This window comes from Dipodomys spectabilis, unplaced genomic scaffold (genome assembly GCF_019054845.1).
Source record: "Dipodomys spectabilis isolate Male_0828 unplaced genomic scaffold, ASM1905484v1 ptg000140l, whole genome shotgun sequence".
Classification (NCBI taxonomy): Eukaryota; Metazoa; Chordata; class Mammalia; order Rodentia; family Heteromyidae; genus Dipodomys; species Dipodomys spectabilis.
Window position 1 is genome coordinate 23,478,009 of NW_024870817.1, and position 19,492 is coordinate 23,497,500.

The following is a 19,492-nucleotide window of genomic DNA, read 5'->3' on the forward strand; positions in this document are numbered from 1 at the left end:
GATTAATTTATGACTAGCAGTTTCACTATTACGTGTCCTAGTCAATGCAGTTGACTTCCTCAGTTGCTAGAGATTAAAAGAAGTTTAATCATTCTTTATAAGATTGTGTTTCATTTAACAAACATTTATTGAGCCTTGAAATGAAATACATTTTCTGTCCTCAAAGGATTCAGTCTAGTAAGGGTGGTGCTGGGTTTCTATATCTAGAAAGATGTGATGAAGATATAGGAAGTGTGGTGAGTTCTGGGATGTAAGCTGAAGCCACCCTAGACTACATACCATGTCTGCTTTGTGGGTCTTTTTGTCTCTCTGGGACTCTATCTCCATCTTATACTCTTACTCCTTGCTTTATGACTTCTAATTAAAGAAACTTTTTTCTTCATAACTACTTAATTCTATAAGCAAGTTTGATTTTTTAAAATTTTTTGTCAGTTGTGGGGCTTGAACTCAGGGCCTGGGCACTGTCCCTGAGCTCTGTTGCTCAAGGCTAGTACTCTGCTACTTTGAGCCACAGCTTCACTTCCGGTTTTCTGGTGGCTAATTGGAGGTAAGAGTCTCACAGGCTTTCTTGGCTGGGCTGGCTTTGAACTGTAATCCTTAGATCTCAGCCTCCTGAGTAGCTGAGATTACAGGTGTAAGCCACTTGGTACAAATGCTTAACACAAGTTAAGTTCTTACCTGTGCTTTTGCTATAATGTCTGTTAACAAATCTAATTCATTTTCTTCCCCTCCCCCTCTCATCAAACAGCTCTACATACTTGAAACACAGGTGTTTTTTCTTTAAACTTACAACCGATCAAAGTACTTAAAGTCCCATTTGTCCTGTTCTCAGTGCTAATTAATTTCCCTAAATCCAATTTCTTTGGTATATTGGTCATGAGCATCTTAATACTATCTTCTATTTCTTCTAAAAAAATAATAGGAGACATTATTTTATTTCCTTTTAACAAATTTATTTAAACTACTGAAAGTCTAAAAATTAAACTTGACACTCTTCATTTAACAGAGACTCTTAGTGACAAGGACTCATTGCTGTTAATACAAGAGCCCACAGACTCTCATTCTCCTAAATTTGATTTAGAGTGAAATGTTTCAGGGCTTTCCCTTCCTCTCAGAAGTGAAATGCATACAGATGTCTTTTCAGCCCAGGTCAGAGCTTTCTCTCTATCACCTCATAGGCTTTCACTTACAGGCCTGAGCCTGTGGACTCTAGCCCTCAAAATGCTGTAGACCCCTTACACACCAGCCCACCATCAGTGCCAAGAACCAAAGAACTCACATATGGAAGAGATGAATTAGAACAGAGGCCTGTTATCATCAGGCAATTTCTAAAGCTCAAAGTGAGGTTAGGCTTAGAAACTCTAGTCACTTTGGACTCACATCCTTCTCCTCTACCTTGTAGCCAGAGAAGATAGGTAATTCAGGAGATCAGGAAGCTACCATGTCTTGGGCCTGCATGGTTACAATAGGTCAGATTGTAGTGGCAAATGGACCCAAATGTAACACTGCTCAGCACAATGCAAATGTGGTGCTTGTTCACCTATCACAGTGGAGTTGGAAAGTATGCAGGCACTGGGAGATGTGGATCTGCAGGACTTTATTACAGGTTCATCCTCCACTTAAGTAGAAGCTGATGTGGGACTAGCAAATACAAATTCTGTCCCTTGTTCGCCAAGATTCTGATAGAGTCATTCCAGGACTCAGGCTGATGCTGACACTGCTGTCTTTAAAAATGTGTATTCCAGAAAAATGCATGTCTGGAGGTGTATTTCCCCTCAGGCAGCCAGAAAGAAGGAAAGGAAAGAACATGGAGGAGTATACAGAGGCAGATTTTATAGATCAACCAAGGGGCTGATCTATCTATCTATCTATCTATCTATCTATCTATCTATCTATCTATCTATCTATCTATCTCATCACGCTCTACTGGAGAAAAGTTCACCTTAATCGTCTTGCTTCCTTCAACTACAAAGAAATCTGAGAGACAGGAGTTATTCATGTGAAAGGGAAGTGGAGAAGGAAGGCTTTCGATGGCCAGAAGTCATTCAGTGCCAGTTGCCTATGCTGCAGTGTCCATCCCAGAGCTGAGCTTTTCACCTTCAGGGTGTGTCTACAAGGCCTTCAGATGTTGTGGAAAGGTAATCTGAGGGCCCAGCACAGTGAGGTAAAGATGTGCTGGGGAAGAGTCAGGCCCTATGGTTCATATCCCCAAGGAACAGGAGAGGTGACCATGTTAAGCTGACCCTGTCAGCAGAAGGAAGGACTGTTCTCTGAGAGAAATTTCCCCATCTGTGGGGAGACAATCAACTTTTCTACCAGAACAGAGTACCAATGGATGAAAAAATAAGGTTAAGGGAGACTGTAGAGCATTCATTCATTCTGTGTGACTGCAGGAATAGGTGATAGGAAGTCAGTTCCGTGGTACAAATGAAGAGCCCAAGTATCTAAGTCTCCAAGATTGTAGGATGCCCTTGGAGGAAGTTCTTGCTGACAGATCACAGAGGCAGGGTGGGGAGGGCTGAGTGCCTCGCTCACCATCAGTATGGGAACACTTTCGTAGGTGCACTCCTTTATGACAGACCCACCCCCTGTAAAGGTAAGAGCTGATGTGGAACCAGCATGTGCAAATTCTCTCCCTCTGTCCTTAACCCAAGGGCAACCATACAAAGTGGGATTAATTGGGATTATGGGGGCTTTGGCTGCTTGGCTGCTACTCAAGGATGAATGCTTAATTTATGTCTCAGTGGTCTTGACTCCTGCCTGATTAAACTGTCTCATTCAGGCCATTGTTTGCCAAGGACTTTCCTTTCAAAAGGTAGGCTACAGGTGTGCTTTTATGTGACAGACTTTCTTTCTTTCTTGCTTGCTTGCTTTCTTGCTTTCTTTCCTTTGATTCTGTACAATATGGAGCTCTAATGGATTGCTGGGAGAACATCTTTCTCTCAGAGATAACTAAAAGCACAAATAATTCATTCAATGGCCTCTTCTCCTCCCAACTTTCAGGGCTTTTTTTTTTGGTGTGTGTGTGTGTGTGTGTGTGATACTAAAATGTCAACAGGTATGATTGTTCAAGACTGTATAGAATGAATGTGGAATTATTACTGGGCAAGAGAAAAGAGCAATTGTTTGGAGAATGGCCATTGAGCGGAGATGTTGCTATTCAGAAATGCTTCACCCCCTCTTAACAACACACTCCCCTGAATCAAAAGGTGCTCCTGGCAGGCCTGGGGCCTTGTAGTTCCCTGGAGTAGATGAAGCTGCAGTGGGTGTCCCTGTGCTGTGCCTGCCAGGTATCCTTCCCTGGGTGAGAAGAGGAGCTTTGTTTCTGAGGTTTGTTGCAGCCTGGACCACATTCGGTTGTTATTGGCAATGATAAGAACAACAGGCAGCTTTCTTCTGTGGGGATTTAAATGAAGACTGTCCATAAACCCAAACTGGCTTGATGCTTTAGACCTATTTGGCTAATTTGGTTTCAAGTATATAAAGCAATTTTTGAACATTTATTTTCTTATTGACTTGACTGATGAGGTCAGACCAAAAACAAAAGCACTAAATTGATTTGGATCAATCTGTCCTGCAGCATAAACACTTTCATACTATTTCCAGAAGTCTTATACACATATCCAGAAGCAAAGAGGCCCAGGATGAAAGGAAGTTTTTTGACTGACAGAGATGTTAGGAGAAATTATTCTCTATGAGTTTTTGAACTAGGTAAAAACAAAATTGTGGCTTTATATTAAATTAACGTGACAGACTTGTACATTAACTATGTGACATTTAATTAGTTTAATTAATTAATTAATATAATTGTGGAAACTTGTTTTGCAATATTCTGTGTCAAGTACAAATTACTACAGAAATTATGAGCAGCTTCATTTTGTATTTGCATGGTGCTGTTGGGAACACAGTTGGAAAATGTCACAATGATCACTACTATTTATCCTAACTTTATATAAAGAAAGATACATGGGGTCAGAAGCATGACTCCCTTGGTAGAATTCTAGTCAATAAACAAAAGTTTCAGGTACTGAGTTTAAGTTTAGTCTCAGACCAAAAAAAAAGCTGTTTACCAAACACAACTGATTGACATAAGAAGTCTACAATTTGCATTTGGGAAAACCATACCCTATGCTACAGTATGCTATAGTATGCTAACTCTGCTTTTAAAAAAAATGTTTATTTTTTTATTATCTAACTCTGCTTTCAATGAAGATTACATAAGTTTAGAAAACTTTATGATAGATGCAGTTATGAACATACAATGAAGTTAATTAAACATTAGTTTAACTTTTATAACATATTATCTCTAGAAAAACATTTTGATGATCAAATTTAGGATTTCAGAGAGGGACAGAGAACCCAGAGTTTAGAAAAATAAAATTGAGTCAGCATCATTAAATGATCTAAATTTTGGGTTTTTCCTTCAGCCCTGGTCATTGGTTAAGGATATGAAGTTGGCAAGAAAAACACCCTTATTTTGATATTTGAGAAGTGAGGTACAAATGTTTGGATATGTTAATTCTAATCATTGGAAGCAAGGGAGACTAAAAATGAGATTTTATTTTCCTTATATTTACATTAATTTTAAAAACAGAATGGACCTTGAACATTAACTTAATACACCAAGAAATAAACTACTAGTCAAAGTAGCAGGAGCATCATCAACCATAGATATTATCTTCATATACATTTTTTTAAATAAGTACAACAAAATTCCTTTTACTTCATACTTATGTAACTGAGCTGATTTCCATGTTACTATACTGATTTTAATGTCTTTTTCTTGTCTGGCGAATGTATTATCAATCTTCAACATGAGTTGTGACTTATATATTTATTTATATCTTTACTCAGCCTGAAGACCATGCCTATTCCTGTGTTTTGCCAACTTCAGATAGGGTTCTGGCTCCAGACCAGTGGAGAAGGTTGTAGCTGGCAATAGGACTCAAAAAAACTAATAGGTTAATAAGAACAGAGGTCAAGCTTCACAAGCCTATTGACTTCTCCTTCAGCCTCGCTTTTTGTCCTAATTTACCTTTTTCATTTGTAAGATGCCTTCAAAAGGCAGATTCTTCATTAGTGGTTGCATAGTAGAAGGCTGTGTTCAGTTGTTATTTTGTTCTATACCACTATTGTCTAGCACTATGTAATGTGACAAGAACTGTGTAGAGTAAATGGGAGGTGAGGTCTTAGCACAAGGAACAAAGGGGACAGTGTTTTGAAAAGGCCTTCCAAGAGAGCAAAAGCACCATGCCAGGTGTGGTTGAACAAAGAGAAAGCCTCCCTAACAACTAGCACAAGCCCACTGGGGAGGGGCAGGAAGGGACAGGGGGAGAGCAGAGAGAACACTCTCCTCAAAAGCGGTTCCTTAACAACTACTTAAAAGATAATAAGTTGAAGCTGGTAGCTCATACATTTTTTTTTTTTTTGCACTAGTCCTGGGGCTTGAACTCCTGGCCTGGGCATTGCCTCTGAGCTGCTTTTTTGCTCAAGGCTAGCACTCTACCACTTGAGTCACAGTGCCACTTCTGGCTTTTTCTGTTTATGTGGTATGGAGGAATCAAACCCAGGGCTTCTTCATGCATGCAAAATACCACTAAGCCACTTCTAATATTAGCAGCTCAGAAGGATGAGATCTGAAGATCATGGTTTAAAGCCAGCTTAGACAGACAGATCTTCTAAGACTGTCATCTCCAAGTAACCAGCAAAAAGCCAGAAGTAGAGATAAAGATCATATAGTACAGCACCAGCCTTAAGTAAAAAAGCCAAGAGACAGCACAAGGCACTAAGTGCAAGCCTGTGTGTGTACATATGTGCACATGTGTATGCACACACACACAAAATAATTGTGTTGAACAATAATTTTTTCAGACTCTAATGGATATCGCACAAGGAAGCATGAACACAGGCTAGAGAAGGAGTTGGGAAGGTGCTCAGTGGTAGAATGTTTGTCTTGCATGCATGAGGCCCTGGGTTCAATTCTTTAGCACCACATAAGCAGAAAAAGCCAGAAGTGGCATTGTGGCTCAAGAGGTAGAGCGCTAGCCTTGAGCTGAAGAGCTGAGGGACAGCGCCCAGGCCCAGAGTTCAAGCCCCATGCCCAACAACAACAACAAAATTTCTAGAGAAGGCCATCTAGGAAGAGCTCCTACATTTGAAATTTGGGATATCTCTTTTCTCCAAACAGTGGTTTTAAATTCTGCCTCCAAGTCTCCCACCACTTTGAAGTCAGAAAATGATCCTACCTTCTGACAAAAGACTTAAAGGCTGGGAGAGGTAAGGGTTTTTTTGTTTTGTTTTGTTTTGTTTTGTTTGTTTGTTTTTGTCTGTCATGGGACTTGAACTCAGACTCTGGGCTCTGTCTCTGAGCTCTTTTGCTCAAGGCTCACACTTTACCACTTGGAGTCACAGTGTCATTTGTGGTTTTCTGCTCACTAATTGGAAATAAGACTCTTATGGACTTTTTCCTGCCTGGGCTGGCTTTGAACTGAGACCCTCAGATCTCAGCCTCTTGAGTAGCTAGGATTACAGGTGTGAGCTACCAGCACCCAGCTGGATATTGTTATTTATTATTTGTTGTACTGGTCCTGGAGTTTGACCTCAGAGATTGGGCATCTCTGAGCCTTTTTTTTTTTTTTTTTTTTTGCTCAAGGCTTGACTTTTATTTTTTATTATCTTTGTAGACCAATGAGCCAACGGTGCCAATCATAATCTTTTTTTTAAAGATACTCTGTGAACAGAAGAAAAACTGAAGGTTGAGGTGGAAACTGAAGAATCCTCACTAGCTGCTTGTCTTCTAAAGCAAGCAGGGTCTTCAGTGAACTGTAGTATGGACCCTTAGAAGTTAGACGTTTCTTTGTTTATAGTTTTATAAACTATATTATATATAGTTTTCTTTTTCTTTATAAAATAGGCAGCAACATTAGGGTGGCATGAAGTCAGCCTGTGGCATTCCCTACCTCTCAGGGTCAATGAACCTAACATTGTAGGGGAATTTAAAAGAGGACTCCCTCATTCTGTGGCAAATATTAACGTCTGCTGTCATGCATGTTAAAAGACTGGTAATCAAATCTCATGCCTCAGAGAGTAAATGAAGACTGCCAGGGCAAGCCCTCTTTTTGCCCCTCCCCCTCCCCTAGGCTCACACACTCCTGTTCAGGAAGAATGGCCACGTGGGTGGAAAGGCAGAACCTCGGGTCATGCTGTTGTCCACTGAAATCACACAGCCTTCTGTGCCTGTGGACCTAGGTGAGGAATTGGGAGATACAAAGAGGGCAAGTTAGATTTCTGAGCCCTAGGAGAGTGGCTGCTAGTCTGGAAAGCTCTCTGGATGAGATTTTGAACAAGGCTTATGCTTGGGGTGTAGGAGATAGCCCTCCTGAGAAGTCAGAGGATCCCACACCATCCAGGGCTCAACTTTATTGTTTTCTTGGCTGCCTGGAAAGGACAGAGGACTAGCCATCTCTATTTTCTTCCTTGCTTCCAGGAAGCCACTGGGAAGTCACCCCATTAGCGCCTCAGGCAAGATACATACACAGATTGGGGATCAGTCATGGTACTTCCTTACTCCAGCACTTTCTCTTTTGCTCCCTCCCTCTACATATGGACAAGTACTACTTCTCAACACAAAAGAATATTAGTCAGATCCCTACCTGTCTCCTCAGAGCTGTTCAGAGAGCACCATCTCTCATTCTCAGCTGAGTACCTTTGCTGCTGCTTCATCTTCCACCCTCCATTCTCATCAGGATCACAAATTCCCTCCATGACCCACATAGCTCAGAGTGAAACCAATTGCTACCTCCTTCCCAAACACTCCTTTTTGTCTCCAAGTCCGGCACTCCTCATTCTTCTGGATTTCTCCCTCACTTTCAACAGGTCCAAATCTGCCTGAGACTTCTTTTAGGATTTCCACAGAGAAATCAATCCCACCAGCCACCATTTTATACCATCTGTGTGGTGAGTTCTCCCAACTGTGAAGCTAGGCCTCCACCTCCCACACCAGCAGTATCCATTTCTAGAGCATCTCAGAGGCATTTCAAGTACAAAATAACTGTACTTGAACAGCAGCTCAGCAAATCCCCCAGAATCATCTTTCTCTCACATTGTATATGACCCATCACCACATGTCATCAATTCTACCCCCGAAATACTTCATAATTTCAATCACATCTCCATTGCATAGCCACTTCCCAGGGCCAAGCAGGTCAAGCAGGCCTCATCCTTACCCTGACCTATAGCACATCCTCTCCCTGGTCTCCTAGCTTCAAGCCTTTCCCCCTTACATTAAAACTGTTCTTAAATAGAATAGACTCTTCTACTTTAAAGGTCAAGAGATCTATTAGGGCGTAACTTCAATCGTGATTTCTCTGTCTCCCCAACACACCCTCCCCCAGTCCTAGGGCTTGAACTCAGAGAGTAGGCGCTGTCTCTAGGCTTCTTTTTCTCAAAACTAGCATTCTACCACTTGAACAACAGTGCCACTTCTGGCCATTTCTGTTTATGTGGTATTAAAGAATCAACTGCAGGGCTTCATGCATGCCAAGCAAGCACTCTACCACTAAGCCACATTCCCAGCCCTCCAAATTTTTTTCAATAGCAACTTCCTCAAAACTTGATCCCTGTCCAATCTCATTTCCTCTGTGTGTCTCTGTAGCTCTATAGGCTGTGTCCCCTGAACTTCATTTCAATTCTAAGCTTTTTCCAATGTTGGGGCTCCCACAATATTGATCCTTCTATTTGGAAGACTTGTTCTTCCACTTTCTGCCTGGCTGATTTCTACCAGCTTTTCCTTGGGCCTCAATATTAATATCCCCTTATAATGCAGACTCTCCTTAATTTCCTAATCTCAGTTAGACCTCTTAATTATGCTCTCAGTTCCTCATCTTTATTTGCCGTACTTTGTAATTATCCAAATTTTGTGTTGACAGCCTTGCTTCCCATAAATTCGATGAGGTCAGAGATTATGACTGTCTCACAGTTACAATAGAGAATCTGATTACTGAGAACTGCATGGGAGAAGGAGGAGGTAGCCCCTACAAATAGGAACATCTCAGCATCTTATGTAATTATTTTCCTTACAACACCCTAAAATGAGTAATTATTATGCCCTTTGTAATTGTGCCAGGCATAGATGACAAAGTTGCTGAAAATCGAGATTTACTTATAATGATTAAATGGGCTACCATGTACTACTGGTTTGAGCAGTTTTTCAAGAACTTGAAATTTGACTACTGGACAAGCATTCCAGAGCACATGCTGCTGGTTTGCAGAGTGGTCTTGACCCTGACTTTCAAAGCGTACCTGCCCTGGGAGGGCAGAAAAACAAAAACAAAATCACACAAAACAACAGGTGCAAGGTGATGCACATGTTCTGTACAAATGCTTGCAGTGCTCAGCCAGTCTTTCTACGGGGGGGTGTCGAGATATTCTAGGGAGATCAGGATACAAGTCAGAGCTCCAATTCTGTTTTTGAGGGTTTGGGCATATCATTCTCTCTCTCTCCTGGTCTCTGTTTTCTCAGTTGTAAAATGCAGATTATACTAATGCCTCTTCCTACTGCATACATTTCAGTGGGAACCTTCTCATTGCAATGTAAACTCTAGATTGACACCAGACTTATGCTCTTTCTACTCTTGATTCAGGTTCTTTCTAGCAGGAAAGCACTATACAAATCTATGGTGTCATTACTCATTTATGCAAATGCAGGTCAACTACATATAGACAATTGAATGTTACCCATTTGTTCACAAATAGCTTCAAATGTCATTGTGCTTTGTGTACTGTGACAGAGTCTCTGGGTGTACCAAAGAACATCTTGGAGGGAATAAAAGGTAAAATAAGACAAAAAGTCTCTTTTGTCATTGAATTCCTTTGAATAATATGATTTTCCATCGCCTAAGTGGTGACTTTAGTTTATATGCTCCCTCCTTTTTTAAAAAAGGAACACATCTATTACATAAAGTGGGAGATACCTATATGTGAGGTACATTTACGAGTAGTCTGTGAGCCTGTCACAAGCAGTTAAAAGTAAAATGCTTTTGTCAAAGTGAGTTAACAAAGTATATTGTGTGACACGGAATCCTTGACACATTCATCATGCTTGTGTGGATGCTCTCAAAACTCTAAGAACTGACAGTCTCTAGCCAGCTCTGCTATTGTGTGCACAAATGATTCTATTTCCACCCTGCCCTGAATCATCTTCCCTGTGCTGTGGGCTCGAGGTAGAGATGACCCCACTGACCCACTCCCAAGTATGTGGGCTCTGAGATCTAGCAAAGGTAATAGATTTGTTCTGGTACAGAATCAGAGTGGTGACCAGCTATCCCAAACCTTTATTTGCAGACGAAGATGTGAGAGGCCAGTGGGTTTAAGAGATGGGACAAGGTCATGGAACTTATCAAGTGGCAGAGCTAGTGCTAGGAAACAGGTACAGTGACTTTCAGCTCAGTGCTCCTTCTGCCTTGTGGCCAAGAGTACTGTTCAGATATGACTGGAGCTTTAAAATTCCTGCTTCTCTTCTTCTAGGAATGTGGGTGGGTTGACTTGATATGAGGTGTGGCCATGTGACGTTTTTTGGTCAATAAATGAATTCATGTCACTTCTGCACAATAATATGTAGAAGCCATGTTTAATATTCCATGCTCTCTTCCCTCATTGAGGTGAATTCTGAAGCATTGCATTGAGATGTTGACTTAACAAGATCTACTAGAAAGATGGCAGTCTCTATCAACCTGAGACTCTGAGTGACTATGAGAAGCAGACCCCTCTCTTCCCCCAAGACAATTTGCTTTAGCATACAGCACTAACAGACTTTGTTACATAACTAGTCCTTCCTATTACAACTTCAACACAGTGAGTGGTCCAACATGCAGGATGGTGTTTGTAACCATAGCAAAGAATAGAGTGAATAGAGTCAAATATCTCATTTAGAATAAACCAGGGTCTAGGGGAGGGCCTCAGTGTAGAGTAGTTGCCTGGCACGTTCAATCCTCAGCACCAGAAATTTTTACAAATAAAAAAAGAACATATCAGGACCCCTTCTGTTCCCAAAGGGCATCTAGCAGATAGATTTAGGGTCAGAAAGAGCCAGAGCCTCTTTATAGTTCTGAGCTGGTGAGACCCCAGGCATGCTACTGAAACTTACTGAGCTTTGGTTCTTGTATTTGTAGCAGTTTCATCCTGGAAGGATTATTGTGTGCATCCCTTCTTTGAGCTAAGTCAAACAATCTTCAAAATGTGGGTTTATATATGGGGAGAGGTAGGTTATATGGGGTGTTTGTTAGTTAATCATGTAGACCCCCTACCACGGACAGAAATAAACAACAAAACAAAACAAAAAAAAACCGACTACAACTCCTGTTGAGTCTTTCTGAACCACTTAAACCTTTGAAGAACTTACATTGTACAAAAAATCTTATTAGGTCTGAGAGCCTTTGCATTTTAGTTATTTAAAATATAGGATCCCCTAACTAAGGGTAAACCTTCTTCACGTACTCTGTCAAATTCTACACTTAGAGCCAAGTCTGGTTAGGATGATTGAGCAGACCTAGTATAATTGTGGTTAGGAGGATATAGGATTCTTTTTTGTGAACTAGGCTTTTGAAAAGTGCTTTATTTGCAGTGTTAGAAACAAGGTTTGCCATGCCAAACTTCAAACTCTACTACAGAGCTATAATAACAAAGACAGCATGGTACTGGTACAAAAACAGACCGGAAGACCAATGGAACAGAATAGAAGATCCAGAAATAAATCCACAGGTCTACAGCCAGCTGATACTCGACAAAGGAGCCAAAGACATACAATGGAAGAAACACAGCCTCTTCAACCACTGGTGCTGGGAAAGCTGGGCGGCCACATGCAGAAAACTAAAAGTGGACCCCAGCCTATCACCATGCACCAACATCAATTCAAAAATGGATTAAAGACCCTAACATTAAACCTGAATCTCTGAAACTACTGCAGGACAGAGTAGGAGAGACACTTGAACTAATAGGCACAGGAAGGAACTTCCTGAACAGAGTCCCAGGGTCACAACAAATTGGAGAGATACTCGAGAAATGGGACTACCTTAAAATAAAAAGCTTCTGCACAGCTAAATCTATCACAACCAAGCTAGAAAGACAACCAACTAATTGGGAAAAAATATTTACCAGCAATATATCAGACAAGGGGTTAACATCCAGTATATACAGGGAACTCAAGAAACTAATCTCTCCCAAATCTAACAAACCAATTACTAAATGGGCAAGGGAAGTAAAGAGGGACTTCTCAAATGAAGAAATAAAAATGGCAAAGAAACACATGAGGAAATGTTCATCATCCCTGGTGGTGAAGGAAATACAAATAAAGACAACCCTGAGATACCACCTTACCCCAGTCAGAATGTCCCACATCCACAAATCAGCCAACGACAAATGCTGGAGGGGATGTGGAGAAAGAGGAACCCTATTACACTGCTGGTGGGAATGTACACTTATACAACCACTTTGGAAAGCAGTCTGGAGGGTCCTTAGAAAGCTAAAGATTGACCTCCCTTACAACCCAGTCACACCACTTCTAGGCATCTACCCTGAACAACAGGAACAATATACAAGGACACATGCGCCTACATGTTTATGCAGCACTGTTCACAATAGCTAGGATATGGAAACAACCTAGATGCCCCACCACAAATGAATGGATCCAAAAATTGTTGTATCTATACACAATGGAATATTATGCAGTCATTAGAAATGACAAAATAATGGCATTTGCAGGGAAATGGATGAAGCTAGAAGGAATCATGTTGAGCGAGGTAAGCCAAGAGCAAAGAGACAAACGGTATATGGTCTCCCTGATAAGTAGATGCTAAATCCAAAATGTTAGGTGATACGACAAAACTAACAGGACTTAAGAAACAAAGAACTTCCACTCATCTGGTCAAACCACTACTAAATAGCCCCATGCTGCTGATCACATGTATGGTGTATATGTGTACACCGTTATATGTTATAGACCGTGATAGACAATTTGCTCCAGGAAAGTTAGAATGAACTTGTGACTTTAAATGAGCATCATTATTCCACAATACTGTGAAATTCGGAAAATTATGTAATCACTTAATCACGATTAAAAAAAAAAAAGAACCTGGGGAAGGTAGGGAGGGAAGGGATGGTAGGGGGAAAACAATGGAGGGGGTAACAATGCTCAATAGGAAGTGTACTCATTACCTTGCTCATGTAACTGTAACCCTCTGTATAGTATCTTTACAATAAAAAATAAAAAAATATAAAAATTAAAAAAAAAGAAACAAGGTTTGTGGGTAGACTTTTATTAATCAGAGCAGATAAACTACACTACATGATTTTTTTTTTTTTTTACAAAAAATGACCTGATCCAGAAAAGAGTCTGTCTAGATTTTTGTCTCTGGTAACCCCTGAAATATAGTAACTTTTTAAAGGGGGGTGTCTGAGACTCACACCTGTAATCCTAGCTACTCCAGAGACTGAGATCTGAGGATTGCAGTTCAAAGCCGACCTGGGCAGGAAACTTTGTGAGACTCTTATCTCTCATTAATCACCAAAATACCCAGAAGTACAGCCATGGCTCAAGTGGTTCAGCACTAGCCTTGAGCAAAGAAGTTCAGAAACAGCACACAGGCCTTGAATTCAAGCCCCAGGACTGGCAAAACCAAACCAAACCAAAACAAAACCCAGAAAACAGAAGTAAGCTTTTCTGGGACATCTGTCATCCATACCAAGCTTTAGAATAGGTATATCTTTTTCTTTCAGTTTGGTTCTCAACTGTATAGATTCCTTTCTTGCTGTCTATCCAGTTATAGAATTAAAGCTAATATGGTTCATTTAAACAAGTTCATTTTTAATGGCTTCTAAGGGCAAAAAAATGTGGATACCTGGTTGAAATCCTGGTAGAATATATACTAAATAAAGAATAATGCTTTCAAAAAACAGACAAGACTTGTGGGGAATTTCAGTATTTTAAAGAATGTCTTTTATAGCTTCCCGTTTGATTTTAAGCAGAGTAACATGCCACATATTCTAGTCAACCTAGTTCTATGTAAATGGGAGTTATAAAAACATTTATTTATGAAAAAAATCATATAGTGATTTCTAAGTAAAATAGCTTTCTAACTTATTGTAGGCTTCCTTTCACTTAAACTTTTTCACCTCCAAAGCCCTTCCTTTCCCCTCTACATTAACTAGTAGGCAACATTAGGGTGAACCTCAAGATCTAAAATGGAATTTCTTGAATTGCTATTTTAGTGTTTGGTTCCTAAGACACTTTGTATCCTGCCTAGGTAAGTGCCTAACAGAATTTCATGGCCATGAGAAAAAGATACCCTGGAATTCCACTGATTGCCTCACTCTGGACATCTAATACTGGACACTACTCCATGTGAGAGAGAGAGAGAAAAATAATCCATACTTAGAATCACTTAAATGGCCCTCATTTGTGGCTTTTACACATTTTAGGATTCTTCAAGATGAAGAAGGCAGGAATAAATCTAGCTTCAATACATCTTGAACCCCCCTTTAACCATATTTTGGACCTGATTATTGATAGCAACTTTCTGGCATGTTCCAGCATGTCTCACCAATATAACAAACATGTACAGGTCCCATGCCAGTGATGGGCAGGGTGCCCAACCCATTCCCAGGAGAGCAGGGAACTTGGATCAGAGGGAGGACTGTTTTTGAGAGCAGTTCTAAGGGAAAATTACAATGAGACACTGTGGTGTGTGGCTGTCAGGATATCAGGATGGGTATTAACATGTAATTCTTATAAATGAGAGCCAATTTTGATGCATTCATAGGATGGGATCCAAATGTCCAAGCTAACCCATTATTTTCTACAATACTGACATTCTGACTGCAAATTTTAGAATAAAGCTAAACTGTTTTTTGCTATCCTAAAAACAAACCTAACGCTGGCCGAAATGTTGTTCTCCCAAAGCTACCCTAAAATATCAACTAAATCAGTTCATTGTCTTTGTTTGAATGGTTTAGAAATATTTTCACTTTCAGCTACTGTCCACTAAATCCTTTTACAGAGCAGATTAAGCTGGACTTGGTTGATCAAGCAAAATTGCTGATCCACCTTTAGTAGTCAATTAGCCAGGGGTTATAGCTTCAAGAACACACAGACATATGGATCAGACATGGGGACTTAACCCTGAATTGGGAGCCCGAAAGGATTTAAAGCTAACGACATCTTCCCCTCGAACAACTGAAGAAGGGCATATGGCCAAAAGAGGACAGTTGTCAGCAGCATCAGGTATTTGTCTAGTTCCAAGTAGTAGCTTGGTTTTCTGAAGGAAGAGAAAAAACAAGGTATTCTTTACCACTATTAGGGAAAATTTGAAATTACAGCTCGTAGGCTAGCTCTCAGAGCATGCAGCTTAATTTCCATATACAGATCTACTCTAGTTTAATCTTAGGAAACTGTTGATCCTCCTCCTCCCCTAAGGCTTGAGGAAGCAGCATTAGTAACTTCTGGCATTTATGTAACACTGTATTTTACAACACTTTTTTTTTTTATTGCCGGTCGTGGGGCTTGAACTCTGGGCCTGGATGCTGTCCCTCAGTTCTTCAGCTCAAGGCTAGCACCCTACCACTTGAGCCACAGCACCACTTCTGGCTTTTTCTGTTTATGTGGTGCTGGGGAATCGAACCCAGGGTTTCATGTATGCAAGGCAAGCATTCTACCACTGAGCCACCTTCCCAGCCCTACAACACATTTTTGGTTTGTTTTTGCATTGCTAAGGATAAGGTCTTGTACATGCTACACACTTGCTGTACTCCTGATGTACAATATCCCCTGCACAAATTGTCTGTCTAATTCCCACAACAATCCTTGTTCTGAAGGGAACAATTCAGGCCAAAGCACATGGTTTACAATAAATAAATAAATAAACCAGAAGAAGAAGAAAGAAAGAAAAGTGTATCACTAAAACATACAGTCAGTGTTCCTGAACTTCAGAGCCAGTGTTTTAACTTGACCTCAGTTCTTCATCAATGTCCTCATTAAACAATTCTAATCTAGGGAGTGTTGCAATAAAATCACTTCTCTGTATTTTAGCACTTTCTTTTATTGACAAATACTCTTGCTATGACTTTCTAATATGCTTTAACCTGAAGAGATAGCCCAAACTCTTCTCTAGAATGAAATGAGCAGCAATGTTGATGATGGGTTTTTGGCATTTAGTTTGGGCACAAATATATTGGCTACTGGAGCATCCTTCTAGTTGTTTGGCTATTGAATATGGTGAATGTATTTGAGTAGCCTGTGAATGTTCTTGAATGCTAGCAAGTAGAGTATGTTGCCCATAAGAGAGTATATTTGGAATTGAAAGGTAACTGTTAACCTGTATGATAAGGAGAACTACCTTACTGTGCAATGCTACATTGCTATAAAAGTCTTCCCCTAGTCTATGTTATTCTCTGATCCACCCATTTACCATTGGTCTTCAAAACCATCAGATTGCAGTTCTTCTTTGAGAGAACAGATGAAGGGAAAAAGCAGTATATCTGTGGTACACTCTCTCATTGGATGGGTCTCTGCCGCTCTCCTCTTTCTAACACTGCCCATGAAAGGAGGAACAAGGGACTTTCCAGGTGGGCCCTACCTTCAGACCCCCGGTGGGTCAGAGCACCTTTCCTAGAAGCCACCTTAGCACCTAATGGTCAAACACTTCCTGCCCCTGAGGCAGACTGGATAAAGTTAGCATCATTGATGCCTGCTGGAAATAGCAATCCTATCGCAATCCTAGGGCTGGGAGAGATAGCTCCACATCTCTGAGTTTCTTCTGTTTATTTCTTCATGGCCAGCAGCAGCAGCAGCAAGTCCTTCTTCTCTGCAGTTTGTCATCATCTTGTTACCATAAAAATCACATCTCAGTTTGGGCTGCAGGGCTCAGAAAATGCACAAGCACCATGTTAAATGTTATGATGTGAAACATCATTTATTTCTTCAACAATTCATTCCAGAGACTGGGCTGTGGCTTTGCAAGGAAAAAATTCTTTCCACCTCCTTCGTCCTTGCTCTTTTCTTCTTCCCAATCCTGTTCTCTGTTCTCTTTCTCCTATTGACCACTTGTTAAATCTTTTTGTTTGTTTCCCTTCTTTCTCCTGGGACCCTCCGACAGGCAGGCTTGCCAGATTCATTTTCTGATCAAAGCTGTTTGATTTGGTCAATTTTGCCACATTGGAGACGTTCTCTATTACAGAGATAAATAGCTTTGGGCTAACTGTCAACGAAAACTTGTAAGCTAATAAATTATTCCAATTTCTTCCTGCGGATTTCTCTGGAGACAGCCCTAGGAAATACACTTTTTGATTAGTAAATTTCTCTGTGTGTGTGTCTGGACATTCAAATGTGTCGGCTTTGATTAGCACCATTGCTTTTCAAGTCGACGTTGGCTGAGGGGCTGTCAGTTGCAGGCAGCCCTGATGCATAATGCATCAACTGGGCCCAGAAACAGGAGCCTCTTCCAAGGCTGGAAAGGCGGGAAAATTGCCCTAACAACCCCACTGGCTTACTCTGCACCAAAGGGAGCTCAACTTGAAAGTCTTGACAAGACTTGCTTCGGCTTCTGTGGGAGCCACCCATGCTGTGCACAGAGGCTTTGAAGAGACCATGACCATGGGCCTGCCAAGAACCAAAGCCACTGCTCCATCTGCTCTAGCCACCACCTCCTCCTCCCACAATTTCACCCCTGCATACTCACCCTCACCCTCCACTCCATCATCCTGGAGTCTCTAGGCAAAGGCCAGCCCCTTCTGGGCAGGCCCAGACTTCGCTTTGCTTCCCCTTGGATTCCGGTTTGCCGTTTGTCTAGTTAAGGGCTCTTAGGTTGTTATAGAAACAATATTTTGGCTATAACAAATCAATCGGTGCGTGTGAACACAAACATACAGATCATTTATCAACTGCAAAATACCCTAAATTATGACCTTTCTAAAACCTATCAGAAGGGCGAGCGAATGCATAACGTAAATTAAAGTTTGAAGGGTCAGCGGTTTTTACTTTCACTATTCATCTTTCTTTCACCTTATAGGTTTAAGAACAAGAGGGCTGTGTAATTACATTTCAATGGGGTGCAGCGGTTCATTATTCCCGGCTATACCAATCTGCTGCAACATTTCCAATGCAGTCAGGTACATTTTAGCAGATATTAGTTGGTGTAAGACCATACTTGCTCTTTGGTACTGATAACATCTTTTAATGCATAACAGTGCTATCATCTCAATTTAGAAAAGGCTAAAGGGTGAGGGCTTTTCCTCAGATCGATACAGTTGTTCATATTTTATAAAGGTGGTAAAGCCTGGCTGGTAATTCTTCCCAGATAGCATTTGCCCTTTGCCTCCCAGTTGCTCCTCATCTCTGATTATTGTTTCCCCAAGTCCCTGCCACCCCATGTGGTGGAAGACAACATTTTGCACTGGCGCCCAGTGCACTGATGGAAATGGGTAGCTTCCAATAGAAAAATCCTTCTGCTGCCAATTACCTGGCTCTGCTTGGTGAAGCTATCACACTGCCAAGTTATGAGGGCTCCCAAGTTTCAGCTCAACCAGGAAAGGTTTGAGACTGTGGCTACTGAATTTCTTTCTACCTCTTAAGTCAGAAAGAACTTTCTGGCACCAGTTGTATGCTCTGCTTCTGAAGCATAGCCATAGTGGGATGAGCGTAGAAGGCTAAGGCTCCTCTTCTGTCTTGAAGAGAGGAGTGCGACTGTCAGTAAAAGCCTACTTCAAGTCAGAAATCTAGTCTTAGAATAAAGAGTCCAGGTCCACCCAAAATGAAACATGTATATATGTATATATACTGTGTGTATGTGTATATATATGAGCATATACATATACACAGAGAGAGATACACACATTCTTACTTATGTAGGTGAGAATGTTTGCATATACACATATCTAGATGTCCATGAATAAGTATGTTTGTAAAGTCACAGATAATCACTAGAAAAATGCACATTGCATAGCAATGTAGTTATTGGTGAGGAAGAAATGAAGGGAGATTGTAAGTTACATACTGCCAGAATCACTTACTCATAAAATGGTACTCATATTTTATTTGTTGAATAAGGAGGAAGGAAGAGAAGGAGAAAAGAAAGAAGAAATAAAGAAGAAAGGAGAGAATAGGAGAGGGAAAGAAAGATGAAAGGATTTTCCTTTTTTTGTTTAATTGTGGCAAAATACATTTTGTCATGTTCAGCATTTTTGTGGTTGTTTGTTGTTTGTGTTGCAGTGTGGTGGTAGTGGTGTTGAGGGTTGAATTCAGGGACTTGCATATGCTAAGCATTCAACCCTTCCAATTTTTTCCCATTTTTAAGTGTACAGTTCAATAGTAATTGAGTACATCCACAGTGTTGTACAATTCATTTCTAGAATGTTGATGCCTTGCATAAACTCTGCACACATTAAACAGCAATTCTTATTGCTTCTTCCTCCCAGCCCCTGATATCATTCTGTTTGCTATTTCAGG

The 19,492-nt window shown here is 40.7% G+C and overlaps 1 pseudogene; it reads left to right on the top strand.

Annotated features, from left to right (window-relative positions):
* The first annotated feature begins 2,030 nt into the window (after nucleotides 1–2,030).
* LOC122117315 overlaps nucleotides 2,031–19,492 on the top strand; it is a 27,049-nt pseudogene continuing 9,587 nt past the window's right edge.